The 14,218-nt window shown below is 35.0% G+C and overlaps 1 protein-coding gene across 3 annotated transcripts in view; it reads left to right on the top strand.

Moving 5' to 3' along the window:
• PPP2R5E (protein phosphatase 2 regulatory subunit B'epsilon) overlaps positions 1-14,218 on the top strand; it is a 158,576-nt gene that overhangs the window by 20,823 nt on the left and 123,535 nt on the right. Inside the window, exon 1 of one of the 3 annotated variants that reach the window (XM_031952695.1) lies at positions 6,014-6,392. The exons of the other annotated variants lie outside the window; for them this stretch is intronic. The gene's annotated coding sequence lies outside the window, so the exon portion shown is untranslated. Of the gene's footprint in view, positions 1-6,013; positions 6,393-14,218 lie in introns of those variants that run through there. 3 annotated transcript variants of the gene reach the window in all.

Genomic DNA, 14,218 nt, shown 5'->3' with positions numbered 1-14,218 from the left:
TTCCTCAAGAACAGGTTTTCTCCCAAATACTTCTAGATCCAGAATTATTCCATAAACCTGAGGTTTTGAATGGCAAGACTGTATATGGTAGGCATTTAATGACTTTGCTGAAGTCTATCTAGGTCAGCTAGAGGGCTGAGGGCTTAGAGAAAAGATTGGCAAAAATGTTATCTTCTAAACTAGGATGAGTGATTTATAGGCTTTGGAGTAAGTGCTCCCTAAAATGCAGTAACATGGTTTCTTGAAATAAGGCTTTTTGTTTTTTAATGACACAAATTCAGCAAATCATCTACATGAGGAATATGCATTATTCTGAAGGTACAGTCTGGTATTGTAATGATATAGAATTATAGTGTTTGAAATAGCTAAAAATATCAGGATACTAATAGCATGAGAGCTGGTGATATGTTTTTCAAATGGTATGTGAGAAGTGTTTGGAAGACTGGCTGCCTTAGCCTCTGATTCACTGATTAATTTTGTAGCAAAGTGAACTACTCAGAGAATCATGAAACTGTGTGTTTCATTCATTCTTGATGAAATAAGAGTGAATGGGTTGGAAGACAGTTGATATTAGACTTTCCCCAAGAAACTAAATTCTAGGGCAACTGTAGGGATTAGTACCCATTGGCCCACAATTATACATTTATTTATATACAAGTTATACTTAAATTATTATATCCACAGCACATGGTGATAATTTATGTTCATAATGATGACCCTGATTTATGAAGAAAAGGTTTCATTATGTTAAACACCATCTGTCTTAAGACAGCATAATATAATATTCAAGAAAGATTTGAATTAAAAATAATTATTAAAAAAAGTCCTGGATAGCCAAGGTTCTGTTGTATTTATTTTTTCCCCTAATAATGTAAAAAAGGCTTAACATTAATTCTTGCACTTATTTTTGATTTTATTTAAATAAGACTTCTGTAAATCTGATTTTGGATGAGTAGGTTTTCTATTATGGCAAAGAGCTGGAAATAATGCATTTACTTTATCCCATAGATTGGGGTGTAGCTAAATAAATGGTAGTACATGAACGTAATGGAATATCACAGCATATTAAACAATTAGTCTGAAGATTAGAGAAACATGTATGAGAAGATAATAGAGTGAAGGAAGAGGAAACAAGAATATATGAAATAAATAACAAAATATGAAGAATCAAGCTAGGACCTTCACTCCAAATTTAGTGCTTTATCTACTACATCACCCACATTTTGTTGTTGCAAAGAAGAAAATGAGATGAGGAAAAGTGCTTTTGTTGCTAAGGATTGCCCTATGGTATTGTTTTTACTTATTTAGTGCTACTGGGATTAGGATAAGAGCAACAACCAACAACAATAACTAGCATTAAATAACTCCTAAGATTTGCAAAACACTGTACAAATATTTCATTTTAGCCTCACAACATCCCCCATTTTACAGATGAAAAAAGTGAGGCAGACAAGAAATTGTGATTTGTTATTAAGTGTCTGAGGATGACTTTGAATTAAGATGTTCTTGACTAGTATGCCATCTACTCTGGGATCTACCTTCATCTTTACCTGTAAAGTGGAGGGAAGGGAAGGAAAGATAGCTAAGTGATTTAACTCTAAGATCCTATATTACTAAAATGTGAAGACTAGACAGATTTGAATGTAGTTATTAAATTGGAGGTTCTGCAAAACTAGGCCAGATAAGATAATTGTGAAATTGCTTTATGTAGCGCTCTCTTGCAGATGGTTGCATTATTAATAAAAAAATTTTCTTTTCATGATTGTTTTGCTCTTCCCTCTAAAGCAGTGGTTCTCAAACTCTTTTTCTCAGTATCTTTATGGTATTAACAACTATTGAGAATATGTTCAAAGAGTTTTTGTTTATATGGGTTACATAATAGATATTTATCACAAATAGAAAAAAAAAACCCTTAATTTTGAATTTGTAGACCCTCTGAAAGGATTTCAGAGACCCTCCAGGATTCACTACACCTCACTTTGAGAACCACTGCTCTAAAGTATAGGAGCTTTGGGCTGATAATCGGTAAGAAGCAGCACAAAGAAGGGGATGCTTTTTGACATGGACGCACAGCATGTTGGTTGTAGCATTTCCACATCATGGTTTTTAGAGTCTGTATGAGGGTACGATTTGTATTTGGTGTGGCAGCCTGGAGTAGTAGATCAGAGTCCTGGATGTGGAATCAGGAAAATTTGGATTCAGATTCTCCCTCAGACCCTAGGTTAGCTAAACTAATTAAACATTTGTCATTCTTTGGATGCTATGTGATCCTAGACAAGTTTTCTCATCTATAAAACAAAGGAGTTGGATTCAATCTTTAAGATTTTTTTTCAGCTCCAAATCCTTGATCTTATGATTCAAATGAATAGAATGACAATCAGAAGATCTAAATATAATGCAGAGACCCTCTGATTTATGTGATCCAAGTAAGCTTGAGGTGGTTGGTGTTTCTCATTTATAAATTATTTTAGAAAGAAAGATGATATATTTAATTTAGACATGTTGAGTTTGAAGTGTAAGTGGGACAGGTAGAAATGTTTGAGATAGGCACTGGGGTAAGAGATGAACATTTGAGAGTCATTTATATAGAGGTGATGCTTAAAGCATAAAGTAGATGAATTCTTCTAGAGAGAACTTAAGTAAGAAAAGCTTAAGAATAGATTTGAGGAAGATAAAAAGGTGTAGAGGAAGATGAACCAGTGGAAAAAACCAACCAACAGGTGTTAAATATCTGCTGTGGGCCAGTTACTCTGCATGGTGTTGGGAATAGTAGAGGAGCTTGAGCAAATCAAGATGGTTAGTAAAAATCATTAACTGTCTCAATTTCACAATCAGAACAACATGTTTATACAAGATACACACGTGTGTGTATATCCATACATGTATGCATATACATATATGTGCACAAATGTAGATGAAATATAAACAAGGTCATTGGTTAAGGGGATCATGAAAGGCTTCAAGGAAAAGGTAACATTTAAACTAGACCTTGAAGAAGTATAAGAATTCTAAGAGAGAAAGATGAGGAGGAGGGAGATACATTTTAGGCCAGGATGATAAATAAGAAATTCAGTTCCATAAATAAGGAACAGTAAGAAGGCTGGCTCATTTGGACCATGGGGAGTGTGAAGGGAAGTAATGGGCAGTGTGAAGGGAAGTTATGGGCAGTGAGGCTGACAAAGGAAATTGGAATCAGGTTGTGAAAGGCTTTAAATATCCAACAGGCATTTCTATTATATGATTGAGACCAGAGGAAGCCATTAGAGGTTATTGAGTAAGGAAGTGACGTGGATAGATCTGTGCTTGAGGAAAATCTCCTTGATAGCAGTGTGCATGATGAACTGTGTATGGGAGAATCTTGAGGCAAGGAGGTTAATAAGAAGACTATTGTAGTATTATGGATCCAGTAGTATTAACAGTCTAAACTAGAATTGTGGCCATGTGAGTTTAGAGAAGAGTAGTGTAGAGATGCAGTTGACAAAATCTGTCAACTTATTAAATATATGAAGTGAGGGGAGATGGGAATTGAGGAAAATATTGAGCTTACAAATCTGAGATTTTGGAAGAATGGTGATATCTTTGAGATAAAGAAGTTCTAGAGAGGGATCTGTTTTTGGGGAAAGATACCAGTCCAATTTTGGACTTGTTTACAATTGTGAGAGTGTAGTGAGATAAAACAGCCCTGGACACAGCCTTTGGTGGTGTAACTCAGAATTAGAGGGTGTGACATAGATGATCCAGCAAGGGAAATGGAGGCATATAGGACTGGAGAACCAGGGAGAGAGAGTAGTATGATGAAAATCTAGAGACTAGGTGGAGAGGATGGTCAAGCCTACCAAATTCTACATAAAGGAAAAAATGATGAATCCTGAAAAAAAAAATTAGCAATTGGAATATGCACCTAAAAATAACAGTGACTATTTTGGATTGAGCAGTTTCTGAGTGAGCTATGAAGCCACTTTGCTGGAGGGGTTAAAGTGAGTGAGAAATGGAGTCAAAGCCTTTGCAAGTGAAAGGAAGGAAAGATAAAGGATGATAACTTAGGGGGATGGTGGGACCCAATGAAGATTTTTATGGATTGGGAGACCTGGGCTTGTTTGTTGACTAGGAGAATTTGTAGATAAACAAGGGATTTGAACATTAGAAAGGTGCTGCAAATGGGAGGTAATAGGAACTAGGCTACACATAGAGAAGTTGGACTTGGTAAGATAGGTCACTTTTTTATCAGAAAATTTAGAGTAAAGGAGGAAAGACTCAGAGGATGATGATGATGTTTTCAGTTGTAGAATAGGAGACCATGGAGGGAAGCTCACTGTGAATGACCTACTTTTTTCTGTGAAGGATGAAGTTATGTTCATTGCTGAATGGGTGGAGGTGGTGTATGAGCATTAAAGTGGTGTTCAGAACAAATAATTTTGGAGAATTTGAAAGAGTGCCTATTAGAGAAGAGTAAAAGTTTTGCCAGTGGTTATAAGGTTTTAGTTAAGATTAGATAACATATATTTATTTGTACTGGACCCAGGTTGCAGGATAATAATTTACCATATGTTGTTGGATTCTTGAATATCAGCTACATTTGAGTTAGGATGGACTTTTTTTTTTTTTTTTTTTTTTTAATGTGTATTGTGTGGTACCTGTGTGTTCTACAGCTATGTGTGGTGAATTAGTCAGCAGGAAGGGGTAATGACACTGAATTGTCATCGTCATCACTGTGAAACATCAGTAGAGTCTGCTTTTTACAGTTTGTGGTGGGTGGATACTAAATGTAGTTAGGAAGTTGACAGATGCTACCTGGACAAAAATGAAAGATTTAGCTGGATATGTAAAGTACCTATGAACTTGAGACCTGTGATTAAGTAGATGGGTTGAATGTTCTAAAAGCAACAAAAATGAATTTGCTGAAAAATGTTATTTTTAGAGGCAAGTTGAAATTTGAATATTTTGTGGTAGTAGAAATTTCTTATATTATCTTAGAAATACAAAATTACATTCAGAAAATAAAATATAGATTTGTTGTACAAACATGTCAAAGTATAGTCTTCAGGACTATCTAAAATATTTTTAATTCTTTCTTCACAGAGAATTCACCATTCATTTAATTTCTTTTTTTCTTGATACTTTTTTTTTTTCATACATCACTCACAGTTTCCAAATAACTGTCTCCCTTCCCCCTCACCTTTCAGAGCTCAAAACTGCCTAAATAGAGTAATATTGGATAAGTAATACTCTTCATTTTGCTTTCCTCTTTTGGAGGTTACCATATAATAGAAATGAAGAAAATATATATATATATATATATTTCAAGCTTAATTATTTGTTCCAACATTGTTCATTGTGTTTGAGTTGACTACATATTTGTTACATTGGTAAAAATGTCATCATTCCTATGTCTTCTGTTTCTATGGACAAGAAAATTATTACCATAGTGATTTCCTTCTACAAACCATTTAAATAAAATGAATTCTTTTGAATTTAGTAGCCCCTCCCCCCCAAATTTAGTAAAATCTGTGAAAATGTTATATAAACCATTAAAGGTTTTGTTATTAGTTGTTGTGTTTAAAATTGGTAGTGATAGGAAAACTGAGGCACAAGAAGCTGTTAGTGTACCTATGAATTATGATTGTGCTGGGATTAGAATTCAGAATTCCTTTGTCCCCATTCTCTCTTTGGCTAGTTGCATATGTGGTTAGTTTAGGTGTTACCAGGTCAGTAACAAAGTACTGTTATTTAATAATAGCTAATTTCTGGAATTCTCCCTCTCTCATTCCCAACAAATAACTAACTCTCAAAATAAATACATTGGTATTTATTTATTTAAATTTTTATTTTTTTTTTTTCTTAAAGTTTTTTAACACATGCATGGATAATTTTTCAACATTGACCCTTGCAAAGCCTTCTGTTCCAAATTATCCCCTCCTTCCCCCCACTCCCTCCCCTAGATGGCAGGTTGTCCAATACATGTTAAATTATATTGGTATTTATATAACCTCTCCTGCCTTGTTGTGGTAGAGGGACTTGCATAGCTCAATGAACCAATTAACTACACTGTGCTGGGTTACTTCAAGACAGACAGGTCATAGTAAAGAATTCTGACAAAGATGATTCACTGGAGAAGAAAATGATAAGCCACTTCAGTATCTTTGCCAGGAAAACCCCATGATCAGTTCTAAAGTGATTAAAAAGTGATGACATCGGAAGATGAGCCCCTCAGGTTGAAAGGTGTCCAGTATGAACATGACCTTGGACAGACTTCGAGAGATAGTGGAGGATAGAAGGGCCTGGCTGCTACATGAGGTCACAAAGAATCAGATGCGACTGAATGACTGAACAACAAAAACTTATATGTCAACTTCCTTACCAGACCTGGACAGAAGGAATTCTTTAAACAAGAGGTATGAATGTCTTTTTTATATCATGACTTTCTTATTCTCATTCCTTTTCAAATATATAGGGGCTCTCAAAGGTCTTACTACTGTTTTAAGCTTTAGTAGCTTAAAAAGCTTAATGAACTTTAATAGCTTAAAATAGCACTAAGACTTTTTTGATTCCTGTGTATTTGTGTGTATGTATGTATGTAACACATCGACTCCCCCCAATATTTATTCTAAATATTATTAAAGGGTATTTTTGTATTATAGGGTAAATTTGAAAGGTCAGAATTTTGGTTCTGTAGAGTTGTATATTGAATTAAGCTAAGATGCATATTATTTAGCAACGAGTAAAAAAGTAGACATAGTTTTTTGCCAAGGTTCAGGTTGCTAACTGTGGCCCCCTCATTCCCCCCCATGTGATCAGGCACTGGATTGGGCACATTTTCTTTCTATTGTTAAGAAATAGTGTTTGCAGATGTGGTTGATACCTCAGTGTCATGTGACAGTTAATAGTCCCAGTTTAGAGAATTACAGTGCTATTTTGGGGTTAATATCTGTTTGATCAAGTGATAACCACAAAAATAAAGTATAATCATTAATTTGGCTTTCAATGTTAATGCAGACCAGAGAATAAAATTAATTTACTCACCTGTCATCTTATGCTTAAATTCAGTATAGAATTTCTGTCCTGAAGATGCTTACCTCAGTTATCACCAACTTTTCTCACTTCCTGGCTGTAACTGGAACCTGGCTTTCCTATGATACCATCTCCTTTATCAGTATTAGTTACTGTCCCCCTCCTCCAACTTGCTTATAGAAGAGGAAGGATTACTGTCTGCTGACCTGAGACAATCACTAAGGAAAAAGGAGAATGGGTTATCTTAGAAGCCAAGGGAAGGGATGAATATTAAAAATGAACATGTGTTCAGAGTTGTCAAATCTTGTAGTCTAGGAATATGATCTGAAAAAAGATCATTGGATTTGGCAGTTTCTTTAGATTATCTCTTCAAAATTATCAATGATTTGGGTTGTGGGGATTAAAGCCAGATTGCCAAGGAGGGTAAGGAAAGGCTGAGAAGTAAGGAAGTAAAGCCAAGAAATATTTCCCCAAGAAACATTAAACACTCCCTCCCCCCAAAACCCTTAAGTATTTATGATCACATTATTTTGGAGTTGAAAAGTACTTGAGAAATCACCTAGTCCAGCCCTCTTATTTTTAAAAATGAGGTAAAGAAAGGAGTAGCATGTAAATAAAGGTAATAAGTCATAGAGTTGGCATTTTTACTTTGGCCCATGGTTCTAAAACCATATTTGTTTGTTTGTTTTTTTTTATCATAAGACAATTAGAAGGCCACTAAACTAAACCTGACCTCTTTTTGATCAACCAACAAGTATGTATATATTATATATTCATGTATGTATGTATGTATTTATTTTCTGAGGCAATTGGGGTAAAGTGACTTGCCCAGGGTGACACAGCTAAGAAATGTTAAGTGAGTGAGATCATATTTGAGCTCAGATCCTTCTGACTTCAGGGCTGGTGCTCTATCCACTGTGCCACCTAGCTGCCCCTCAACAAATATTTATTAAATCTCTTCTGAAAGTGCTAAGCAGGGAGGATAAAAATACAATGAATGAAATGATTTTTACTCACAAAGAGTTTACTTTCTAATGGGAGAGAAAAAAAATCAACATAAAAGGAAAAAGAAAAATAAGCCCTAAAGTAGTGAACTACAGTTTGCGAGGAAGGAAACTTAACAATTGCAGATATTTTGAAGAAATGTGTGGCCTATATTTAAATATTAAAAAAAAAAAAAAAAAAGGCAAGCATTTAGGGTTTGTGGTATGTGTTATGCTGGATTGAGTCCCAATAGATTTTGACTGATACTGTCTTTGTGATAATGGACAGATCACTTCACCTTTCTAATCCTTAATCTTTCATGCTGTAAAACAAGGATTATAATTTCTATATCATACCACCTTAAAAATTTTTTTTTTTATTATTTGAGGAAAGCACATTGTAAAATTAAGCTTCATTTAAGTTTATATGATCCTAATCTTGGTTATCATTAGCAAGTTACTTATCTTCACCCAATTAACTGGAAAAGGAAGAAATTGAGCCAGACACTCTTCTAATTCTAAAATTTTTTTTATGTTGTCTTCTACTACTGATTATTTGAAAGACCATCAAGAAGTAAGAGTTTTATTTCTTTGCATCAGAGGACAAAACAAGGGGCAGTTGCAAAAAGTCAGATTTTGCTGACATTATACTTTATTGAACTTAAAAATGAGTAGGTGGGATTGAATAATTATATAATCTTAAGGTTGGAAGGGACATTCTTTTGTTTGCATTTGCTTTTAGTGACCCTTAAATGCCTATCCACTCAGCCATTTGTCTGCCTTGTACTAAAGCAGTACATAGTAAGCATTTTATATATTTTCTTTCTTCTCCATGTCACTGATGTTGGCATGAAAACCCTTCCCTCTGTATAAAAATTTTCTTTGATGCTCTGAGTTTACTAAAGCTTTTTACTTTCAGATGCTTTCCCTAACTTTCCAACCTTCCCTTCCCTAGCTCTTACTCTTTTGGAATCTCTTGTTCAGCTGTGTTCTGTTCTTGATGACCTTGTGAACCATATTGTTAATAAGATTTCTTTGTAAAGATATTGGAATGGTTTGCCATTTCCTTTTCTAGGAGATTAGTGCAAACAGGGAAGTGACTTATCTAAGGTCACAGAGATACTAAGTGGATTTGAACTCTGATCCTACTTTTTCCAGACCCAGCACTCTACAGTCATCTGGTTGCTTTATGAATATCTTAGAGATATTTATTTGGGTACTCTATTTACTTATTCATTTCCTAGCATCTATTATAATTATTTGTTTTTTTTATCCTTTTCTCTTATGGTCTTTTTAGAACAGAGAATATGACTTTTCATTCTTGGGTTCTTCTATTCCTTTCACATAAGACTTGCTTCCTGTGCATGAATTGACAGAGGCTGTTTTTTTTTTTTTTTTTTTTTTTTTTTTTTTTCTGAGGCAATTGGGACGTACCCAGGGTCACACAGCCAGGAATTGTTAAGTATTTGAGGCCAGAGTTGTACGAATGTCCTCCCAGCTTCAGGGATGGTGCTCTATCCACTACATCAAATGGCTGCCCAACATACGCTTTTAAAAAATGGAAGTGATGGGTTTTAGAACAACTGAGTTCCAGGGTGAGGGGAAATAAGGAAATTGATTTAATGGTTATTTTTCTAAGTGTATTTCCGAAAGTGTATTTTGAGGGATGTTCATATCATTCCTCAAGCAGAATAGATCCTCAAGACAATAAATTTATTTTGGTATGCTTGGATTAAAGCTTTCAAGCTCTTTTGATTGTGCTTGGGGTTTTAACCTTCTTTTAAGGCAGCCATAAGGTAAGCAATCACTCTGTTTCTGAAGTACTTTAAAGGGGGTGTTTCTTTTTTCACTGTGAATAGAAAGTGTTTAGTATTTCATTCACCTTCAAATAGTGCACAGGAAATTGGACAGTCAAAAATTTTTGGCATAAATTCTTTCAGAACCACGCTTTTAAAATTCTTGTTTGGTGTGATTCATTCCTATGTGTATTTAGTAACACAATGTTTAGCTGAACTAGGTATAGGGATTTTTTTCCCTCAAGGAGCCCCAGAAATAGTTGTGTTATACCTAAATGTTATTGCTTCTATAATATTTCACCTTTGGGAGGAGTTGAATTTTATTGAGGTCAGGGCTGCATGGTCATCAAAAGATATCTTTTTTTTTTTTTTTTATTTAATAGCCTTTTATTTACAGTATATACATGGGTAACTTTACAGCATTAACAATTGCTAAACCTCTTGTTCCAATTTTTCACCTCTTACCCCCCCACCCCCTCCCCCAGATGGCAGGATGACCAGTAGATGTTAAGTACATTAAAATATAAATTAGATACACAATAAGTACATGACCAAAACGTTATTTTGCTGTACAAAAAGAATCAGACTCTGAAATATTGTACAATTAGCTTGTGAAGGAAATCAAAAATGCAGGTGGGCATAAATATAGGGATTGGGAATTCAATGTAATGGTTTTTAGTCATCTCCCAGAGTTCTTTTTCTGGGTATAGCTAGTTCAGTTCATTACTGCTCCATTAGAAATGATTTGGTTGATCTCGTTGCTGAGGATGGCCTGATCCATCAGAACTGGTCATCATCTAGTATTGTTGTTGAAGTATATAATGATCTCCTGGTCCTGCTCATTTCACTCAGCATCAGTTCGTGTAAGTCTCTCCAGGCCTTTCTGAAATCATCCTGTTGGTCATTTCTTACAGAACAGTAATATTCCATAATTTTCATATACCACAATTTATTCAGCCATTCTCCAACTGATGGACATCCATTCAGTTTCCAGTTTCTAGCCACTACAAAAAGGGCTGCCACAAACATTCGTGCACATACAGGTCCCTTTCCCTTCTTTATAATCTCTTTGGGATATAATCCCAGTAGTAACACTGCTGGATCAAAGGGTATGCACAGTTTGATAACTTTTTGAGCATAGTTCCAAACTACTCTCCAAAATGGTTGGATTCGTTCACAACTCCACCAACAATGCATCAATGTCCCAGTTTTCCCGCATCCCCTCCAACAATCATCATTATTTTTTCCTGTCATCTTAGCCAATCTGACAGGTGTGTAGTGGTATCTTAGAGTTGTCTTAATTTGCATTTCTCTGATTAATAATGACTTGGAGCATCTTTTCATATGACTAGAAATAGTTTCAATTTCTTCATCTGAGAATTGTCTGTTCATATCCTTTGACCATTTTTCAATTGGAGAATGGCTTGATTTTTTATAAATTAGAGTTAATTCTCTATATATTTTGGCAATGAGGCCTTTATCAGAACCTTTGATTGTAAAAATATTTTCCCAGTTTATTGGTTCCCTTCTAATCTTGTCTGCATTAGTTTTGTTTGTACAAAAACTTTTCAGTTTGGTATAATCGAAATTTTCTATTTTGTGATCAGTAATGATCTCTAGTTCTTCTTTGGTCATAAAGACCTTCCCCTTCCACAGGTCTGAGAGGTAAACTATCCTGTGTTCCTCTAATTTATTAATAATTTCATTCTTTATGCCTAGGTCATGAACCCATTTTGACCTTATCTTGGTGTACGGTGTTAAGTATGGATCAATGCCTAGTTTCTGCCATATTAGTTTCCAATTTTCCCAGCAATTTTTATCAAACAGTAAGTTCTTATCCCAAAAGCTGGGGTCATCAAAAGATATCTTAAGAATTGCAGTATAAAGACAAACTAATCTCAGAGCTGATGTGTATTTAATATACAACATTGTTAGCTTTATTTATTTTTTTTTTCCCATTTATTCATTGCTTGGTTAAGGAGTTGGGAATCTGGTTTGAGAAAGAAAGAATAGTATTCTTTTCTATTTCATGATTTTCTGCCATCTAGGTATGAATTCTGTTTCCACCTGCCAGAAAGCATTAGGATTATAATTAGCTAATCTTCTTTGATAAATAGAATATGATATATACATTTTTGTTTTTGTTTTTGTTTTGTTTGGCTGGAGTAGAGGGAGAGAATAGCGATGAAAGCAGTTGTTAAAACTTTGGACATTTAAAACTTCATTATGTTTTAATAAAAACTATTTCTACATAAACATAAACTTTGTGAGCTTACATAGAATTTTTGTAAGTTTTGGTGGTCTGTTCTTCTTATTCTATGTCAGAAGCTTAAGATCTGGGAAGTCTTAACCAAATTGAAGAGACTTTCATCTCAGGTTAGTTATATACTACATCTAAGTAGAAATGATAGTTGACATTTATGATTTGATTTTATGATATGACTGATTTATTAAGTGTTTTCAGTCTTTATTTACATCAGATTTATGAGCATCATAATTGCTGTTTAAGGATCAGATACATAAAGGATCTGTTATTTGTTCTTCTGCAAACTTTTTCCATACTGGGTTGCTGTTGCAGTCTGTCAGTTAATGTGTCAAACTATGTACTAGGCATATTGCTGGGAATACAAAAAGAAGCAAAACACTATCTCTTACCTCAAAAGAAATTACAGTCTAATGTACAGCATACAGATATTTACAGAGCAAGCTATATACCATATATATAAGAAACAGTTACTAGAAGGAAGGCACTGGAATTAAAAGGGGTTGAAATAGTAAGTTTTATTGCCATTGCCTAGGTCTCAGAGAAATTGATACATGCATGTGTTTAGATAATAGGGATAGGAATACAGGTCTTTCTGATTTTAAGTCCAGTATTCTTTGCTAGGCATAGTAATACTGATGTCATCTCTCCATGTTACAGAGCAGTTGTTGTTTGTCCTTCATTCTGGAAGAGGACCATACCATCAGGGAGGTGATGCTATGCAAGTGATTTAAGTGAGGGAGGGCTGGGCAAAGTTCTCTCTCTTCCAGAGTCATCTGGGTCTAGTGGCCAGATATAGGCAGCTGGACAACTGGAGGTGGCCCTGCATGCAATGGGAGACTTGGACCTTTTTAAGTTAGGATGTTAACAGGTCTCAGTTTGAGTGAGGCCACACCCATTCAATGATGGCCCATAGGTTAGCAATCGAGGCAAAGAATGGCCTCTATCAGCTAGTCCAAGAGAAAAAAAAATCTAAATAAATAAAGAAGTTAAATATGGGAGGGGATGACTTTCTGGGTTTCTGTTCTAAATAAAAATGATTGCTGTTTTTTACATGTACTCTGAGCCAATCTGGATCTAACCAATGACCAACTGGGGCTTGGCCTAAGACCTATTGTTGGGCAGTCAGGGAGATCCAGTGTGACTTTGATTTGAGGCATAATCTAGCAGTAAATTGCAAGTTATCTTGGGAGGAGTCAGTGATTTAAAAAAAATTTTTTTAAGAACATTTGTAGGTAAGATATGATATCCTTTGTGGATAGAGGGAAGGAAAGAAGTTGTTATAGATGAGTAAACTAGGGCACAAAAGTTTCAAGCTGCTAAGGTCATACAAGCATATATGTATAGATGTGACATACATATACATGAATATACATTTCTGAATAGACACAAAATATGATCATGTACATACTCTGCTTAGGTAGAAAAGATGAGGAATTGGGGGAAATTGTACTTATACAGGGCTTCAAGGTTTATAAAACATTTTTCCAAATTATTTTGGACATTAAGTAATCAGCAACTGAATTTCTTACCTGAACTTAATTGAAATTCTTTTGAATTCTCATCTCTTCCCCTTCCCCCAATCCTTACTTCATCCCCTTAGAGGCTGGTAAGTAGCCCTATGGGGATTGAATCCTTCAGCTAGGCCGAGCCTTCAATAAAAAAAACACAGTCATCCCCAGTCCCCCACTGCCAACAGCTTGCTTATCCTATTCTAGAAGCCTTTTCACCTTTGTAGACCAAGCCAGAGCTATGACTCCCCTGGAAGTCATAATAAGGTATGACAGTAGGATTTTAGTAGTACATTATTATTAGGTTGGTTAACACCATAACTTATTCAAGAAATGGAATAAAAAGTAAATAATATGTAAAATTAGCATTGTTAGGGGCAAAACATGCATATATGATTTATCTAATTGTCCAGTGAGTCACCATTCTTGTTCCTGCCCCTCCTGGAAGTTGGGAGTAAAACCAGAGAAAATTAATTATGAATATTGGGTAAAAGTAAGAGAACTTCAAAGACCTTACAAAAAGATTTCCCAACCCCACCCCCCTCAAAAAAAAAAAAAAAAAGAAACCCATACACAAAAATTTAAGGCTTATAAAATGAAGACAGAGAAGTATAATATTGTGCCGAAGTTGGATGATGTTCACTTGGGGCAAAGAAC

The sequence above is a fragment of the Sarcophilus harrisii genome, chromosome 2 (genome assembly GCF_902635505.1).
Source record: "Sarcophilus harrisii chromosome 2, mSarHar1.11, whole genome shotgun sequence".
NCBI classification, from domain to species: Eukaryota; Metazoa; Chordata; class Mammalia; order Dasyuromorphia; family Dasyuridae; genus Sarcophilus; species Sarcophilus harrisii.
Note: the sequence above shows the minus strand (reverse complement) of the source record. Positions and strands in the feature narration are given on the sequence as shown.